Genomic DNA, 21,341 nt, shown 5'->3' with positions numbered 1-21,341 from the left:
AGTGTCCAGGATGGGGAGGGGGAAGGTTTCATCAGGTTTATGTTTTTAAAAGATCATTCTAGATAGTAAACTTATGTGCATCAGAAGCTCATGCCATATGTTCAGGGCACATGTATCACGGAGACTGTAGAAATGTTTGTAAGAAATGCTTGTAAGCAGTGTAAGACACATAACCTGTGTTATAAGAGCCTTTTTTAAAAAGATTCTTTTTTTCATGTGGACCATTTGTAAAGTCTTTATTGGATTTGTCACAATATTGCTTCTGTTTCATGTTTTGGCTTTTTTGGCCAGGAGGCATGTAGGATCTTAGATCCCTGACCACATGCCCTGCATTGGAAGGTGAAGTCCCAACTACTAGATCACCAGGGAAGTCCCTGTAAGAGGCTTCTTAAGGAGTGATTAGTACTTCCTAGAGATAGTAATCAGTCTAGGAATGATGAACCAGCAGCTCCTTATGATGCATGGCAGTTAAGACCTAGAACGGATGTGTGAGTGCTGGGCACATCACAGTGCCGTGTTGGAATAAGGTGCAAAGGAGCCAGCCAGAAGGAAAAACAGAAAGTTAGTTCCAGTTGGAAGGAAAACAGCATGATGGCTTTTAGCATAAGTGCAAAGTGGGAGGTGGGGCTAAGGGAGGCAGGGACCCAGGCAGAGCTCAGGTTACTGGGGATTTGTGAACTCAGAGAATGAGTAGAGCTGTGTTGTGTGGGTGATGGGGAATCACTGGAGGGTTTTTGACAAGTGGGTACCTCACCAGGGTCTGTTGCTTGGGAAGATTCATTGGGCTGGAGGGTGGTTTGGAGAAGGGGAGAGTGACCCTGCAGGTTAGGAGTTCCTGACTGTTGATGGCTCTGGTGACAGGGAGAAGGTGAGGGCTAGACCAGGGTGGTGGAGAAGAAATGGAAAGCAGGCAATGTCTTCAGCAAAATTGTGGAGGCAAAACATCAGCAGGATTTTAGGAAATCGGCAGTCCAGCGGTTAGGGCTTAGTGCTTTCACTGCTGACGGCCTAGGTTCAATCCCTGGTCGGAGAATGACAATCCCTCAAGCTGCGTGGAGTGGCAAAAAAAAAAAAAAAAAAGGCAAAAAATCAGCAAGATCTGACACAGAGTAAACGTGCCATAGAATGTTTTAAATTAAATTGATTAGAATGGAAGGTTAGAGTGCAGTTAACATCCTGTCTGGGTCAGTGGTGTAAGAGTTAGAGGTCAGGTGCTAAGCAAATGCTCAATAAATGCTTATTTTTTTAATCCTAATTATTATCAAATTCAGAGTCACAGACTATCCAGGGAAACACCCTCCTTGTCTCCTCCAGGAGACAAGGAAGATGAGAAACTAGTCCTGGCCTCAGGGGCCCTGGGATTGCAGGGCAGGATGGTGGGCTGCAAGCTGGGGGTCAATGCAGGATAGAGGAGGGGGCACCAGTGTATCACAGACTCCCTCAGTGCACCCAGAAACTGTTACTGGCTCTCATCCCTTCACACACTTATCAGAGTTTCCACTCATCACCAGTAGGGTGGAGGTGGTGGTTTAATTGCTAATTCATGTCCAACTCTTGCGACCCCATCGACTGTAGTCTGCCAAGCTCCTCTGTCCATACTAGGCAAGAATACTGGAGTGGGTTGCCATTTCCTTCTCCAGGGGATCTTCCCGATGCAGAGATCAAACCCAGGTCTCCTGCATTGCAGGCAGACTCTTTACCGACTGAGCTATAATCTTTAACTTTTACCATTAAAAAGTACACTTTGCCCCCTTTTTAGGATTGCTCTCTTAAGATAGAATCCCAGAAATGCTGTTACTTCGTTAAAGGTCTCACATATCTTGAGGTTTATGCTTTAGGCTTTTACTATTCAGATTGTTTTCATTTATAAATATATTCTCTTCTTGGCCCAGCCGAGATTTAAAAAGCATTTACACGTGGAACTTGCTCTCTTTCTGCTCTTGGAAATCTGAACTTCCATAGTACAAGCCTGCGCAAGCCTGGCAGATGATGGTGGAGATTCAAAGCCAGGTCAGCCCTGTTGCTCCAACCAACAGCCAGTCAATCACCAGGAGTAGAATCTAACCAAAAGATGCACGAGTCAGCCCAGTGATGTCCAGTGTAAATTGCCAGTTCACAGGATTGTGAGCTACGTACACGAGCTGGGCTTTGGGGTGGTCTGCTATACGGCAACCTTACTGGATATATCCTCTCACTTCTAGATGGGGTCCTGTTTTAAGCAACAGAATGTGGATAAAAGTGATGGATGCATCACCTCCAGGACTGGGCCCTAAAATCTTCTGTGAGACTGTTCTCTTGCTTTCTCCCTCCTGGCCTATGGATTAAGAGAGCAGAAGGCGGGAAGGAGGTTCGAGGGGATGTGGTCAATCAAAACAGAAAGAATACAAGTCAGATGCACTCCTTAGAGGATGCTGTCCAGACAGCCATCCAGCTGGGAAGATCCTGGCTGACTTTGCATGAATGAACTGGTCAAGTGCTTGGTGAGTTTTTATGCTGAGTCACTGAGACAGTGTGTGAGATGTGTGTGTGTGTGCGTGCGTGCGTGACAGAGAGAGAGAGAGAAAGAGAGCAACTAGCATTAAAGTTCGGTTATTGCACCTAATACTTGGTGCTCTAAAGAATTGATGCTTTCAAACTGTGGTGCTGAAGAAGACTCTTGAGAGTCCCTTGGACCGCAAGGAGATCAAACCAGTTCATTCCAAAGGAAATTCAACCCTGAATATTCATTGGAAGGACTAAACCTGAAACTCCACCTGATGCAAACAGCTGACTCTAGAAAAGACCCTGATGCTGGGAAACATTGAGCGCAGGAGGAGAAGGGGGAGACAAGGGATGAGATGATTAAACGGCATGACTGATTCCATGGACATGAACTTGGGCAAACTCCTGGGAGATGGTGAGGGACAGGGAGGCCTGGCGTGCTGCAGTCCATGGGGTTGCAAGGAGCTGGACAAGACCTGGCAACTGAATAACAACCATGCTTAACCTACTGTATCAAATCCATAGTTTAGGTAGTGGAAAATGATCTATGTTGAGAAAGGGTGAATTGGGGATAGAATATGAGCAAATTTTTATCCTGGCTAAGGTGTTTATTTACTGTGCTTTATGCAATGAAGGGCCAATTAGCCATTTTTTAGCAGAAGAGTAACAAGGTGAACTTGGGCAGTCAAATGCTTTCTCTCTCTCTCCCCACGCTTTGCTACCTAACATGCTGTGAGCACTGTTGATGTTTAGGAAATAACTGTTTAAAGCAAGGTTGCAAAGCACCATGTGGAATGACATTACCAATATCTTCATAGTTCTGCTATTTTAGCAGCCACAATTATCATTGTTCTTAATTGTATCCACTGCTTTGAGTGGTGGTGTCAGCAGTTCTTACCTGAATTTAGTTCAATATCTGTAGCTCTGCGTTGCTCTCCTTTAACACTCTCCAGGGGAGGCACTGCTTCTTTGCTCCTCTTCCTTGGGAAAGACTCCTTGAAATCGCTCCAGACTGCGAACTGCTTCTCTATTGATTTCTGGAGGATTCAATCCACAGAAAGCCTGCTTAAGCCTGATGTGAAGTTTGCATGTTCTCTCCTCTCTTCCAAAACAGGGACACTTTGCCTTTTAAGGACAAAAGTAAAATTTAAGGTTCAGAGGAGGCCTGCAAAATGACAAACCCTTTGCATTCTCTTGCTTCTTTGCCTTCCTATAATTTTCTGTGCCTAATTCATCACATTCAGTGAGGGATCGTTATGGCGCCCTCCCATCCGCTCTCCAAATTCTTTGTACTCAACTTCCTCTGCCCTGTTTTCTTCATGGTTTTTCAGTCTTGCTGGAATAATAAACTCCAGACTATTCACAGTGTATTTTTTGTATCACTGAGTTAAAGAGAAGGTATTCAGGATAAACATACTCTTTTCTTCTTTTTTTGAATTTTTAATTAGAGGATAATTACTTTACAATATTGTGATGGTTTTTGCCACACACCAACATGAATCAGCCATAGGTATATATAACATGTCCTCTCCCTCTTGAACCTCCCCTCCCACATGCCTCCCCACCCACCCGCCTAGGTTGTCACAGAACACCAGCTTTGAGTTCAGTGTGTCATTCATCAAACTCCCACTAGCTATCTGTGTTACATACGGTAATGTATATGTTTCAATGCTACTCTCTCAAATCATCCCACCCTCTCCTTCCCACACTGTGTCCAAAAGTCTGTTCTTGATGTCTGTGTCTCCTTTGCTGCTCTGCAAGTAGGGGCGTCAGTACTGTCTTTCTATGCTAAGTCGCTTCAGTCATGTCCGACTCTATGCGACCCCATAGATGGCAGCCCACCAGGCTCCGCCATCCCTGGGATCCTCCAGGCAAGAATACTGGAGTGGAGGGTTGCCATTTCCTTCTCCGACTGTCTTTCTATATTCCGTATATATGCGTTAATTTCATGGATGTCGTCTATGACCAAGAAATGAGTAGACTGATCTTTCATTGGCACTCTAGCTCTCCTACTCAAGGTTTGTCAACTTAACCAACCAATGGTTGCCAACTTTATTAAGGGTGCTAATGAATTAAGAAATATCATCAGAAAACAATAAGTAACCTTGAGTTTAAAAGTATTAGGGCTTCCCCAGCAGATCAGTGGTAAAGAATCCATCTGCAAAGCGGGAGCTGCAAGTTCGATCCCTGGGCCAGGAAGATCCCCTGGAGGAGGGCATGGCAACCCACTCCAGTATTCTTGCCTGCAGGATCCCATGGACAGAGGAGCCTGGTGGGCTACAGTCCAGAGTGTTGCAAAGACTGAAGTAACTTAGCACTCATAAAAGTATTAACCAGAAGCACTCAGTTTCCCAAGCTTTGTAAACACTTAGAATGTATTAACTGTCCCCTAAAGGCGTAATTAAAGAATTTAGCTGTTCTGTTTCAAACACAAGGAACCAAGGGTCAATCAAACACAATAGTCGGGTGATTGCCAACAAACATGAACCAAACAGTTGATGTGAGACACTGTGACCACAGACCTGGATGCTTCCGGATAGGTGAGTCTGTAACTTTTCTCTGAAATACAAATCAGGGAATAACACCACCTGCCACACACTGCCTGATCATTGCCTGTTTAGGTTTATTCTTTGATATTTTACCTGTATTGCAATAACAATAATAGTAAGAATTGATGAGGCATCTTGCAAAATTGTTTTCCAGACAGGTGTTAAATGTGTGTGCTATTATCAGACGTGGTCAGGACTGTGGCGTATCATGTTTTATACGGCTATATTGGGGAAGAATCTGTCTGCAGTGCAGGAGGCGCAAGAGATGTAGGTTTGATCCCTGGGTTGGGAAGATTCCCTGGAGGAGGAAACGGCAACCCACTCCAGTGTTCTTGCCTGAAAAAATCCTATGGACAGAGGAACCTGGCAGGCTACAGTCCAAAGGGTCACAAAGAGTTGGACATGACTGAGCACGTAGGTGGACAGATTGAGGAATAACTAACATATAACAAACAGCACACATTTAAGCATACGACGTGATAACTTTGATGTATGCATGCACCCACAAACCATCACCACCATTGACATGACGGACATCTGTGTCACCCCTAAAATTTCCTGCATCTCTGTATTTCCTCGTTTCTAAACTCTGACTGCTTGCCAGGCAACCACTGATCTCTGTGTCACTGTAGATGAGTTTGGATTTTTAAGAACTTTTAATAAATGAAAATGTGCACTATCATTCATTCGGCATAATTCTTTTGAGATTCATGTACTTTACAGAGGTACCAAGAGTTCATTGCCTTTTACTCCTGAGTAGTATTCCATTATGTGGATACATCACAGATTGCATATCCATTCACCTGCTGTTGGACATTTGGGTTGGTTCAAGTTTTTGGCTATTATGAATAAAGCTGTTATGAATATCTGCATACAAATCTTTGTGTGGACATATGGTTTTATTTCTCTTGGATAAATAGCTATGGACCATATCGCAGGAGTACTTTTAGTTTTTTAGGAAACTGCCAACATGCTTTCCAAAGTGGTTTTGCCATTTAACATTCCAAGCAGAAGTTTATGAGAATTTCAGAGTCTCCTGAAATTAAATTCAAAATATTATGTTTATTTATAAGTACTCATTTCTCTAGGGAAAGGGTTCATAGCCTAAATATTTGCAGCCAACATATTTCCAATATGATGTTTTCATTTTCTTTTTTATCTCTTGCCGTTGTGTAATACGTATCCATTTGGTTCTAATTTTTATATAAAAGCAGTTATTTATTTCTAATTTTTTCCACTTCATTAAATAAATCTATTTCATGGAAAAAGTTTTCCTATGGTCCTCATATCTTTTATCCTCAATTGTCGTGATGCAGAATTCTTCTAAAAGTCTCACTTACATTTTCTTTTTGGGTATTCATTGTGTAGCTTAACTTTTATTTTTGCTATTCTAATTTTTTTTTTTTTTTGAGCCTACCTTGAAAACCTACCCCCACTATTTGGACTGATCCTAGACCTAGGTCACCTTCTCTCAGGACAAAAGCAAGTCTGATGAGAGAAAAGCTTCAAATTCCTAAGTTTGTGGTCTGGGCAGTTGAGTACATTTGTACTTATTAGAACAAGACAAACTAAAGAGTCAGCTACAGAGCTGAGGCAACAGAAGAGGCCTTCTCTGGATTTGGGGTGGAGAGCAGCTTTTGCTAGCTGCTGATAAATACTTTTTGTTGTTTCCTAACAATGGATGGACAGGGGTCAAGGGCAATCAGAAGAGGGGTATTTAGTATTATTCCATAGGACTTTCAACATTTTTTCATAATGAGCAAGTATGAAAGACCTAGTCTGACAATATAGGTAGCCAGTGGTTGTATTATTTGGTATTTGGTACATTATTATGTATTATATAATATATCCTATTATTATTTAGTATAATTATAAAATATGATTTTTTGTATATTTGAATAAAGTGGCTGAAATACCTCACTGGGGACAGCGCTAGACTGAGGATCTAAAGGTCCCTGATTCAGTCCAGGATTTTGGCAAGTTAAAGTTTTGGGCTTCCCTGGTGGCTCAGTGGTTAAGATCTGCCTGCCAGTACAGGAGACTTGGGTTTGATCCCTGGCTCGGAAGATCCCCTGGAGGAGGAAATGGCAACCCACTCCAGTATTCTTGCCTGGGAAATCCCATAGACAAAAAAGTCTGGCAGGCTACAGTCCATGGGGCCCCAAAGAGTTGGGCACAACAGCGACGGAACACGCATGCATATTTGATTATATTATTTGGTATGTGTATCTACCAAACTGATCCCAGTCGAAGTAGTTCTTATTCTGATCCAACAGCAATCTCACTCTGGATGTATGTGGCGTCCACAACTTGGGTAGGGTTGTTAAAATAAGGATGATGTACCTTAGGTCAGGAAATGGTTTCTCCTGAAGACTTGAGGCCTTCTTCAAAGGTCTGTGGAGGAACCATTGAGATCAGTTAACCTGTGGCACTGCCGTTTTACCACCTGGGGAAAGATTTGCACATTATCAACTAATCACAAATATACTCAGACCCTGTAAACCATCAGTTCCAGTCCTAGGCAACTCACACATGTATGTATGTTCAATGGAAATGTGCTTGCACACACCAGAGATGTATATAGGATTATTCATAGTTGCAATTTGGGTTGTAGCCCTAAACCATAAGCAATCCCAATGTCTATCAAAATTTGAGTAAATACATCAGTCAATACTAAAGGAAATCAATCCTGAATACTCATTGGGAGGACTGTTGATGAAGCTGAAGCTCCCATACTTTGGCCACCTGATGCGAAGAGCCAACCCATTGGAAAAGACAATCCATTGGAAAAGACAGTGATGCTGGGAAAGACTGAGGGGAAGAGGAGCAGGTGGTGACAGAGGATGAGCTGGTTGGACAGTATCACTGACTCAATAGACAGGGGTTTGAGCAAACTCCAGGAGATAGTGAGGGCCAGGGAAGCCTAGTGTGCTGCGGTTCATGGGGTCGCAAAGAGTCTGACACTACGTGGTGATTGAACAATGACAACCACCACAGAGTAGTCATAATGGAATTCCACAAGCAATGAAAATAAATGGTGTGTTGTTACCTGCTACAACCTGAATGCATCTTATAAGTATCATGCTGGGCAAAACGGAAAAAAGTCTACTGGGGACAGGATGTACAGATTTCTTCTCCAGCTGGTTGCCTGGAGGGGTGGATATTAGGTGAGCGGATTATATCTCAGTGTCCAGTCTCTGGGGACAAGAGGTACGGGGAGAGTGGACCTACTTCCAGCCACAGAAGCCATTGGCACCAGTCATTCCAGTGAATATTTAGAACTGATTTCCTTTAGGATGGACTGGTTGGATCTCCTTGCAGTCCAAGGGACTCTCAAAAGTCTTCTCCAACACCACAGTTCAAAAGCATAAATTCTTCGGTGCTCAGCTTTCCTGATAGTCTAATTCTTACATCCATACATGACTGGTGGAAAAACCATAGCTTCAACTGGATGGACCTTTGTCAGCAAAGTAATGTCTCTGCTTTAATATGCTATCTAGGTTGGTCATAGCTTTTCTTCCAAGGAGCAAGCATCTTTTAATTTCATGGCTGCAGTCACCATCTGCAGTGATTTTGGAGCCCAAGAAAATATGTTTCCATTGTTTCCCCATCTATTTGCCATGGAGTGATGGGACCAGTCAAGAGAGGAGGCACATGGAGGACCAGGTGAATATGGTGTGAAATCAAACTAGCATCCCCAAAGGCAGTCTGAGATAGAGATTGGGGAGGACTCAAAACTAAGCAGCAAAAGTGGGAGAGTCAGAGGTGATTAACCAGTGGGACGGATGTCAGCATGAACAAGAGCCAGGAAGACCGAGAAATGACAGCTGTGGTCAGTGCACGACCTGTCCAGACCAACTGCCGTGGACAGTGACTAGAGGACTTATTGTTTTAATCTTTCTTTTAATAAAATTGTAAGTGTAGATTTTACAGGGAAAATTAGAGAAATCAAAACTATGTCACAACAATTTGTGAACATGCAAAACTCTCTTGTGATCCATCATCCAGCAACCAATCTCTATCCCCATTTTCCTCTAGGAAAGTAACTGATCCCAGGTTAAGATACTGAATATCTTGACAAGTCTCTTGCTTTTCTTTATAGTGTTGCTGCTGAAAGCATGTGTACTCATACATAATGGATTTGTTTGCCTGTTTCTTGAGCATTGGTAAACCTCTTGATGAAAGTGAAAGTGGGGAGTGAAAAAGCTGGCTTAAAACTCAGCATTCAAAAAATGAAGATCAAGGCATCCAGTCCCATCACTCCGTGGCAAATAGGTGGGGAAACAATGGAAACATATTTTCTTGGGCTCCAAAATCACTGCAGATGATGACTGCAGCCATGAAATTAAAAGATGCTTGCTCCTTGGAAGAAAAGCTATGACCAACCTAGATAGCACATTAAAGCAGAGACATTACTTTGCTGACAAAGGTCCATCCAGTCGAAGCTATGGTTTTTCCACCAGTCATGTGTGGATGTGAGAGTTGGACTATAAAGAAAGCTGAGCACCGAAGAACTGATGCTTTTGAACTGTGGTGCTGGAGAAGACTTTTGAGAGTCCCTTGGACTGCAAGGAGATTCAACCAGTCAATCCTAAAGGAAATCAGTTCTAAATATTCACTGGAATGACTGATGCTGAAGCTGACGATCCAACACTCTGGCCACCTGATGCAAAGAATTGACTCATTGGAAAAGACCCTGATGCCAGTCAAGATTGAAGGCAGGAGGAGAAGGGGACGACAGAGGATGAGACGGTTGGATGGCATCACTGACTTGATGGACATGAGTTTGAGCAGGCTCCAGGAGTTGGCAATGGACAGGGAAGGCTGCTGTGCTGCAGTCCATGGAGTCACAAAGAGTTGGACACAGCTGAGTGACTGAACTGAACCTCTTGAACATTATATAAAGAGAATCCTATACTATGTGTCTTTTGCATCCCACTTATTTTGTCCCATTTGTAGAGAAAATTTGGAGAGGCATTGAGTAGAGGGAAGGTCATACTACACTGATTAATTGGCTTTAAATTAAAAAGAAAAAAATCACTATCTTCAAAATGAACTTACCAAATATGCCCTATTTAAAATAAACTGATCATTTTATCAAAGGGCACGCTAATTAAAAGTGATTTGAGGATAATATTAAGTGTGCCCAGTCATGTCTGACTCTGTGCAGACCTATGGACTGTAGTCCACCAGGCTCCTCTGTCCATGGGATTTTGCCATCAAGAATACTGGAGTGGGTTGCCACACCCTCCTCCAGAGAATCTTCCTGACCTGGGGATCAAATCCACATCTCTTGCATTGGCAGGCACATTCTTTACCACTGAGCCACCTGGGAAGCCAATTTGAGGATAGAATGGGCACAAATGTTTATTGATTTCCTACTATGTGCCAGATATTGTGCTAAACCCTGATGTAACCCCACCCTATGGCGTGTGCATTATTACCTCCAGTTTATAGGTGAGGAAACTGGGGTCCATGGAGGGTTACTGGTGCACCCTTGCTCACTCTGGTAATGATGGAGAGAATCTGGGGTTGAAACTGTACTGGGCTTGGCTCAAAAACAAAGACTCTTTCCACACCATTATGGTGCAACACTTGTGGGCAGGATGATATATACAGGGCAGACTTGGCAAAATAAACATGTTATATTGCAAACATCTGACGAGTCAGGTATTTGCCAGGTGGGACAGGTGAGATGGTCCTGCCTGTTACCTCTATACTACTGTTGAGTGAACAAAGTAATTATTGGTCGAGGCAAACTCATGGCGTCTGGATAACTCATTAGCTCTTACTTGTTTCAAGTCTGATGGTGTATGACAAAAGGATTTGTTCCAGATGTCAAAGGAGCACAATGGAGTTTAACAGCCTGTGCATTTAGAAAAGCTTCACCGTAGGAAACCACCGGAGGTCACCGAGGCAGAGAGAGGCTGGTCAAAGCCAGCTCCACCTCACTATAAGCCCCCAGTGCTCTTCCCGGGAAGTCACCACTTTGTGTTCCAACTCATCCATAATTCTTTGTGCACAACTCAGAATGCTAATGCCTTTTCCATTCTCTGAACTTGAGGTCCTTGAAGGGATTATTGAAATAAATTTCTTTTGGGGTTTGGTGCTGGAAAAACATTTTATCTAATGCACACACACACACACACACGCATACACACTCTCCTATTCCCATAATCCTAACTACTGAATTCTATGTGCTATACTTTTTAATTTTGCTTGTCAGGAAGCTTGGAGTTCAATTTCCTATTCAAGTGTAGAGTTCAGCTTAGCCTAACTTCCTCATAAAATTAGACGCCCGCTCTGTCCTTGTTTTATCACTATTTAAATGATCCTCTATTATCTGTATGACTCTTTGTCCACTTCATGTTCTGCTTTCTCTCCTTCTTCGGCCGCAACTTTTCAACAATAACAGATATTTAAGGAGCACCGATTAGGTACCAGACACTTTTCTAGGTGTATGGAGGAGATGGGGAAGACGTGGTAACTAAACACAATCTATGTTCCTAATAGCATCCTGGATTGCAAATGCTAATGCTAATGCTAAGTCGCATTAGTCGTGTCCGACTCTGTGTGACCCCATAGACGGCAGCCCACCAGGCTCCACCATCCCTGGGATTCTCCAGGCAAGAACACTGGAGTGGGTTGCCATTTCTTTCTCCAATGCATGAAAGTGAAGTCACTCAGTCGTGTCCGACTCTTAGCGACCCCATGGACTGCAGCCTACCAGGCTCCTCCATCCATCGGATTTTCCCGGCAAGAGTACTGGAGTGGGGTGCCATTGCCTGCTCCGAGGTTGCAAATAGAAAGGGACATAGCAGAAAACAAGCCTGGTAGATGAAGCCCTAGAGAGCTGAATGCCTACTGTGATGCCAGCTGGCGATGAACACCTCAAAGAAAACAGAGGCAAGGTGAGTCAGAGACATCCTGTCCTGAGGACGATTGGGCGGAGCCAGCGAATGACCCAAGAGACTCCATCATGTTGAAATGTGGAGTGAGAGCATCCTAGGAAGAAGGACTAGCATGTTCAGAGACCCACTGAGGCCTTTGGGGTTTTGATGATTGCATGGCAACATTTTCACATTTTCAGGGAGATTGTGAGGAACAGGGAGGCCTGGCATGCTACAGTCCATGGGGTCACCAAAAGTTGAACATGACTTAGGAAGAAAACAACTGAGCAACAACAATTACAAACTTGTAGAAGAGTTTGAATTTATAAGAACTCCCATATCCCCTTCACCCCTATTACCAGGTGTTAACATTTCATTGCATTGCTCACATTCCTCTCTCTCTCTCTATCACACACGCACACACACACACAAACATACCATTCTTTTCCTTCACCATTTGATAGCAAGCTGCAGATGTGACATCCCTTCATTTGTAAAGACTCTAGGATGTGTTCCCTAAAACAAAGCCACCATACAAGTTTCCAAATCAGAAAGTCAACATTTTCACAACACTCCCATCCAATCCAAAGACAGCATTCAAATTTTACCAACTGTCTCAACTATGCCTCTTTTCTTTTATCATCCAGGGCACCACCCTATGTACTGTATCTCATTGTTATATCTGCTCATTTCCTCTAGCCAGGAACAGTTCCTTGTATTTCCTATCTCTCACATTCTCAATAGTTTTAAAGAGTACAGGCTTCACCTGTGGTCAGATGACCCTCGGTGTGTGTCTAACTGACGTCCTCCCCAGCACCAGATACAGATTGCACGTTCCTGGTAGGGATATCACAGAAATGATGCTGTGTTCTCAGCACATTGCATTAAGTATATGCAATACCAGCTCAAACTACCCACCACTGGTGATATTAACCTAGATCACCTGGTCAGGCTGATGTACGCCAGGTTTCTTCACCTTTATGACATCATTTTCCCTTTTGTAACTGGTTATTATCTTGTGGGGGTATATTCTGAGATCATAGCAATGATATCATTAGCATGATAATGATATCATGCTAATGATACCATTAGCATGTCTCAACGAACACCTGTCTTAATCAGTGATCACTGATCCACTATGCTGCTGCTGCTAAGTCGCTTCAGTCATGTCCAACTCTGTGCGACCCCATAGACGGTAGCCCACCAGGCTCCCCCATCCCTGGGATACTCCAGGCAAGAACACTGGAGTAGGTTGTCATTTCCTTCTCCAATGCATGAAAATGAGAAGTGAAAGTGAAGTTGCTCAGTTGTGTCCGACTCTTAGCGACCCCATGGACTGCAGCCTACCAGGCTCCTCCATCCACGGGATTTTCCAGGCAAGAGTACTGGAGTGGGGTGCCATTGCCTTCTCCACTACGTGTGTCCAAAGACCACTACGATGGCTGCCCAAAAGTGATTTTCTCTTTCCATCATTCCCTTTACATGTATTAGGCTGAATTTCCCATAAGGTAGAGCTTTGTCTTCTCCTTTTGTTCATTTACATCAGAATAAACCCAGAGACTCTTACTTTATTTACTGTGTTATAATCTGTCATACTTAAACACAGTTTCGAAACCACGTTTTTTTAAGCTTCATCCCACAGCTGGATTGATTCAACGTTTACAGCCAGTCTGTTTACCAGAGTGCCACTGTTCGTTTGTTGGTTGGCTGAAGTTGATCATCTAGTATTTCTTTAACAAGACCCTGTGGGATTTATAGTCTCTACATTTTTATACCCTTAAAAATGATTTTCTTTTTGTTCTGTAATAACTCTATTGAGTTAAAATTCACTTGCCATACAATTTATCCATTTAGCTTGTACAGTTCAATGGCTTTTAGAATTGGGTTGGCCCAAAAGGTTGTTTGGTTTTAATCTTGAGAAAGGAGAATGGAACTGGAGGAATCAACCTGCCTGACTTCAGTCTCTGCTACAAAGCCACAGTCATCAAGACAGTATGGTACTGGCATAAAGACAGAAATATAGATCAATGGAACAAAAGAGAAAGCCCAGATATAAATCCATGCACCTATGGACACCTTATCTTTGACAAAGGAGGCAAGAATATACAATGGAGAAAAGACAATCTCTTTAACAAGTGGTGCTGGGAAAACTGGTTAACCACTTGTAAAAGAATGAAAAACTAGAACACTTTCTAACACCATACACAAAAATAAACTCAAAATGGATTAAAGATCTCAACGTAAGACCAGAAACTATAAAACTCCTAAAGGAAAACATAGGCAAAACACTCTCCAACATAAACCACAGCAGGATCCTCTATGACCCACCTCCCAGAATATTGGAAATAAAAGCAAAAATAAACAAATGGGACCTAATTAAAATTAAAAGCTTCTGCACAACAAAGGAAACTATAAGCAAGGTGAAAAGATAGCCTTCAGAATGGGATAAAATAATAGCAAATGAAGCAATGGACAAAGAATTAATCTCAAAAATATACAAGCAACTCCTGCAGCTCAATTCCAGAAAAATAAATGACCCAATCAAAAAGTGGGCCAAAGAACTAAACAGACATTTCTCCAAAGAAGACATACAGATGGCTAACAAACATATGAAAAGATGCTCAACATCACTCATTATCAGAGAAATGCAAATCAAAACCACAATGAGGAACCATTTCACACCAGTCAGAATGGCTGCGATCCAAAAGTCTACAAGCAATAAATGCTGGAGAGGGTGTGGAGAAAAGGGAACCTTCTTACACTGTTGGTGGGAAGGTGGGAATGCAAACTAGTACAGCCACTATGGAGAACAGTGTGGAGATTCCTTAAAAAACTGGAAATAGAACTGCCATACGACCCAGCAATCCCACTGCTGGGCATACACACCGAGGAAACCAGAATTGAGAGAGACACATGTACCCCAGTGTTCATCACAGCACTGTTTATAATAGCCAGGACATGGAAGCAACCTAGATGTCCATCAGCAGACGAATGGATAAGAAAGTTGTGGTATATATATGCAATGGAATATTACTCAGCCATTAAAAAGAATACATCTGAATCAGTTCTAATGAGGTGGATGAAACTGGAGCCTATTATACAGAGTGAAGTAAGCCAGAAAGAAAAACACCAATACAGTATACTAATGCATATTTATGGAATTCAGAAAGATGGTACCGAGAACCCTGTATTCAAGACAGCAAAAGAGACACAGATGTACAGAACAGTCTTTTGGACTCTGTGGGAGAGGGCAAGGGTGGGATGATATGGGAGAATGGCATTGAAACATGTAAATTATCACATGTGAAACGAATCATCAGTCCAGGTTTGATGCAGGATACAGGATGCTTGGGGCTGTTGCACTGGGATAACTCAGAGGGATGGTATGGGGAGGGAGGTGGGAGGGGGGATCAGGATGGGGAACACGTGTACACCCGTGGTGGATTCATTTTGATGTATGGCAAAACCGATACAACATTATAAAGTAAAATAAATAAATAAAACTGAAAAAAAAAGAAAAATCTGAATGAACTTCTGGCCAGCTAAATATATTCAGAGTTGGCTAATGATTAATACAATTTTAGAACATTTTCATCACTCTGAAAAGGAACTTGGTGCCTATTAAGAGTCACCTTCCATTCTCCCCATCCTCTCTCCTCCCTCTCCCACAGCCCTATAGGTAACAACTAATGCATTTTTGGTCTACATAGAGTTGCCTATTTTGGACATTTTGCATAAGTGAATTCATATGCTATGTGGTCCCTTGTGGCTTTTTTCATTTAGCATAATGTTTTCAAGGTTTATCCATGTTATCAAATATATCAGTACTTTTTAATGCTTAGTAATATTCCATTATATGGTTATGTTGTTTGTTTATCCACTTGTTTGTACTTTCAGCAGTTAATGGACACTGGAGTTGTTCCACTTTGGGGTACTGTGAACCACGCTGCTTTGAATATTCATGGGTAAATTTTTATGTGGATGTAGATTTTCATACCTCTTGGGTATATGACTATGAGTGGAATTTCTGGATCATATAGTAAGTCTATGTTTAATATTTTAAGAAGTTACCAAACTGCTTTCCACAGTTTGTGGCTACATCCAGTTTACATTCTCACCAGCAATGCATACAAATTCCAATTTCTCTACATCCTCACCAACACTTGTTATTTTCTACCTCTTTTATTATAGTCATCCTAGTGTGGATCACAACATCCTAGTGTGGAAAATTCTTAAAGAGATGGGAATATCAGACCACCTTATCGGTCTCCTAAGAACCCTGTATGCTGGTCAAGAAGCAACAGTTAGAACCGGACATGGAACAACGGACTGGTTCAAAATTGAGAAAAGAGTTAGTCAAGGTTATATATTGTCACCCTACTTATTTAATTATATGCAGAGTACATCATGTGAAATCCTGAGCTGGATGAATCCCAAGCTGGAATTAAGACTGCAGGGAGAAATACCAATAACCTCAGATATGCTGATGATACCACCCTTATGGCAGAAAGCAAAGAGAAACTACAGAGCCTCTTGATGAAGGTGAAAGAGGAGAGTGAAAAAGCTGGCTTAAAGCTCAACATTCAAAAAACTAAGATCATAGCATCTGGTTCCATCACTTCATGGTAAATAGATGGGGAAACAATGGAAACAGTGACAGATTTCCTTTTCTCAGTTTCCAAAATCAATGTAGATGGAGACTGCAGCTATGAAATTAAAAGACACTTGCTCTTTGGAAGGAAAGCTATAACAAACCTAAACAGTGTATTAAAAAGCACAGACATCACTTTGCTGACAAAGGTCCACATAGTCAAAGCTATGGTTTTTCCAGTAGTCATGTATGGGTGTAAGAGCTGGACCATAAAGAAATTCAGTTCAGTCGCTCAGTCATGTCAGACTCTTTGCGACCCCATGGCCTGCAGCACACCAGTCTTCCTTGTCCATCAACAACTCCTGGAGCTTGCTCAAACTCATGTCCATCAAGTCAGTGATGCCATACAACCATCTCATCCACTGTCATCCCCTTCTCCTCCTGCCCTCAATCTTTCCCAACATCAGGGTTGTTTCCAATGAGTCTTCCATAAAGAAGGCTGAGCACCAAAGAATAGATGCTTTCAAATCATGGTGCTGGAGAAGACTCTTGAGAATCCCTTGGACTACAAGGAGATCAAACCAGTCAATCCTAAAGGAGATCAACCCTGAATAGTCATTGGAAGGACTGATGTTGAAGGTGAAGCTCCAACACTTTGGCCACCTGATGTGAAGAGCTGACCCTGATGCTGGGGAAGATTGAGGGCAAGAGGAGAAGGGGGAGACAGAGGATGAGATGGTTGGATGGCATCATTGACTCAATGAACATGAGTTTGAGCAAACTCCAGGAGATAGTGAAGGACAGGGAAGACTGGTGTGCTGCAGTTCATGGGGTCATGAAGAGTTGGACATGACTTAGCAACTGAACAACAACAAGTGGCTATGAAGTATATCTCATTATGGCTTTTATTTATATTTTCCTGATGGCAATGGTGTTCTTTGTGCGTGTGTGTGTGTGCTCATCATTTGTATACTTTCTTTGGAGAATGTCTATTCATATCCTTTGCCTATGTTTAAATTGGATTATTCATCTTTTTTTTAGTTGTGTCATTAGAATTCTTTGTACATTTCAGGTATAATTCTCTTGTTAGACACATGATTGGCAAAACTTTTCTCCAATTTGTGTGCTGTCTTTTCACTCTCTTTATGGTGTCCTTTGAAACAGAAATATTTTTAATTTGGAAGAAACCTGATTTATTTAAATTTTCTTTTGTTGCTTGTATTTTTGGTGTCATATATAAGAAATTTCTTACAGCAAGGTCATGAAGATTTAGCTGTATGTTTTCTTTTAAGAGTTTCATATTTAGCTGTTACATTACAGGTTTTGATCCATTTTGACTTAATTTTTGTAAATGCTATGAGTTAACATCCAGCTTCATTTTTCACATGTTGACATGACTTAGCAACTGAAGGACAATAACAACAACAGTACTGTTTCCCAGCACCATTTTTTCAAAAGACTACTCTTTCTGCCATTTAATTAAATTGGTACTCTAGTCAAAAATCAACTGAATGTAAATGCTAGGGTATGGATCGAACCTGGATTTCCTGCATTGTAGGCAGATTCTTTACTGTCTGAGCCACTAGGGAAGTCCCAGGGTATACTTCTAGGCTCTCTACTTTTTGTTTGTCTATATGTCTATCCTTATGCCAGTACGAGCATGATTTTCTTTTGCATTCATACTTTAACAAAAGTCATGCTGAGTGAATGGTTGGGTCACCATTTCTTACCTTGGAGTTTTTGGCAGTGTAACTCTCTTGTCTCTAGTACTGATTACAGAAAAATTGAGGTCTGATCCATTGATGTTTATCCTTAGAGCCAACTTAATATTTTGATTCCATGCCCCCAAACTGTTTTTTTATGTGTAATGTTCACTGTTTCTTAGAATATTGCATGGCTGATAGTTCATGCCAACTTTTTTTGACAGAATAGTGTGCTTTTATTATGTGGATTCATTCTCTATTTACTGGAATGTTTTCTTGAACTAAAATCTTAAAACATAATTTTTTGTTTCATTATTTTAGTATCTTCTTTGAGGACAATGATTATGACAAGTTGGAACTCTTTATTATTTTCATAGATATGTAAGTAGATGATTGATAGATACATAGATATGATACAGACAGATAATATAGAAATATATATATTTATGCATTTATACAATGTATGTATATACTTTTGTTCTTTTATGTTCATTTCTGCTTGATTTTCTTACTTTTTTCCTCTATCATAATTACTATGCTTTCAACTATACTGATTCTTTATCTTGTCTTTAATGTAGCTTGTGTTTCTCTGAACTTTTATTTTTCTCTTCTATTACTATTTCCTTCCTATTCACTTCTTTCTGAGAGCTTCTGTTTCATCTCATTCTGTTTTCATGTCATATATTCTGTGTGCTTATACTTCTGCTTTGAGCTTTATTTCTGAATATGTCATTAAAATGTTATTTAATGAGTGAAACTGTAGTGATACTATTCCTCTGTTCAAAGACTGTGTTTTTCCTCTACGCATTTCTCATTTGCCATTTTCTCCCACTTCTGACTTTTTTTTCCCTATAGTTTCCGTACAGTTTCTGTCTTGGTCCCTTTGATATGACACTTTGTCTTTGACTGAAGTGTGCTTTTTTCTGGACATATGATTTAAGGATTCTGTGTTGGGAAGGGTGGGGGATGTTAGTAGGGCCGGAAGAAAATCTGCCTGTTGTCCCATGAAGCCCCTTGGGACTTGGAGCCAGGTTCTGTCTCTTCTCCGCCAACAGAAACATGCTCCCACCACTATCTCTCTTGCTCACTCTGCTCACCGACAGACCGCTTCCTGCAAGTAGGATTCCCTGTCCCAGCATTACTAAGGGCTCAGCTCAGCTGGTAAAGAATCCGCCTGCAATGCAGGAGACCCCAGTTCGATTCCTGGGTTGGGAAGATTCCCCAGAGAAGGGATAGGCTACCCACTCCAGTATTCTTGGGCTGCCCTGGTAGCTCAGATGGTAAGAATCCGCCTGCAACGCAGAAGACAAGGGTTTAATCCCTGGGTTGGGAAGATTGCCTGGAAAAGGGGATGGCAACCCACTCCAGTACTCTTGCCTGGAGAATCCCATGGACAAAGGAGCCCGGTGGGCTACAGTCCATGGGGTTGCACAGAGTTGGACACAACTGAGCGATAAGCACAGCACACAATAAGCACATACAGGGAAGAAATGAACAAAATAGCATCTGTCTTTAAATAGCTGTCTTTGAAGTGTTGTGGCATATGATGCTTTTATACTGTTCTTTATACTTTTCTATAATTTCATTTTTAAAAAGTATGTTGTCTCGGGACTTCCCCGGTGGTCCAGTGGTTAAGACTTCACCTTCCAAGGCAGTGGGTGTGGGCTTGATCCCTGGTCAGGGAGCTAAGATCGCACATGCCAGAGCACAAACAACAGAAGCAATATTGTGCAACAAATTCAATAAACTTGCAAATGGTCCACATTAAAAAACCTTACACAAAATGTATATTGTCTCTAAAATCAGAAAATTGATGTACTGTCATTAAAAGTAGAAGGTCCCCGTGACTACAGTGGAGTCAAAGGACTGGGGTGAGTGGGAAAGCTGGATCTACAAGCTAGTCCCTGTGAGGTGCCCCAGACTGAGAGCTAATGACAAGCCAACTGAGGGGCCACAGGGCTCAGACCTGGTCAGGCAGAATTGGCCCCTACAGTTAAATAAATCACCAGGTTAAGTGTGTGTGGCGGGGGGAGCCCCAAAGCGAGGCTGGACAGGGGGGAAATCCTATACCTCCCGATTATTATTATAATCATCAAAACTCCCAGTGGAGAGGAAACCGAAGCTCCGAGAGGTGAGGTAAAATTGCCCAGAGTCTCTCCATTGTGGAAGTGCCGATTAAATCCTGCTCTGCTTAATTCTGCATCCCAAGGCCTTTCCTCGCCTTCCTGCCTACTTATTAGCTCTCCAGCTGGGTGACTCGGTGTATGGTGATGCTATTAACCAGGAGAGGAGATGCGGGGAGGGGAGGGGAGGTGGCTTGCAGGGAGAGATAATGAGCTCTGTTTGGGAGATGACGAGTTATTGTGAGCGGAGCACTCCCGGCTCCACTGTTGGAATAACACGGAGGCAGAGACAGCATTTTATGTGAAAGCCCACTGTTCCTGTCACCTCGCTCCTGTCAGTCAAAATGAGGAAAGAAAATAATGTTTCTACAACCCTGCTGGTGGCTGTCTTTCTCCCAGAATGAAGGCGCCTAGCACAGATGACACTGGGATCTCAGGGAGACAGGCCCTGACAGCACCTGCTCTGAATCATCCATGGGCCAGAGAGGATCAGGATCAAATCTTGGCATCGGGATCATTTCTCAGCATCCATCCCACTCCGGGCTCTTGGGGAGGGGGCCTTCCAGACACCTTGCGGGTGGAGGGTTGTGCAGGAGTGGTGACAGCCTTTTTGAACTGTTTTGTAACTTTAGAGATTTGCTTTCTGTGTCATGGTCCTATGCAACCAGTCTCAGGGGATTTTTATTTTATTTTTAAATCAGGGCCAAGTTTTCCCTTAAAGAGTGACAACCACAGCATCCAGGTCTATCCATTCTCTGCGTTGGTGCAGAGACCCATCTGTCAAGACTGATGGCAAGGCTTCCAACTAGAGCAACGCGGTAACCGAAAAATACACCCAGCCAAACGAAGGCAACCTGTGTGGGATAAACTTTTTGCAGAAGAGGAAGCTTTTGAATTCCCAGCTTATTTTTTGAAAATATTTATTTATTTATTTTGGCTGTGTGGGATCTTTCTTATGGCATGTGGGAACTTTTGCCGCAGTGTATGGGCTTTCTCTCCAGTAC

This window comes from Bos javanicus, chromosome 25 (genome assembly GCF_032452875.1).
Source record: "Bos javanicus breed banteng chromosome 25, ARS-OSU_banteng_1.0, whole genome shotgun sequence".
NCBI lineage: Eukaryota > Metazoa > Chordata > Mammalia > Artiodactyla > Bovidae > Bos > Bos javanicus.
This window is presented reverse-complemented; position numbering follows the sequence as displayed.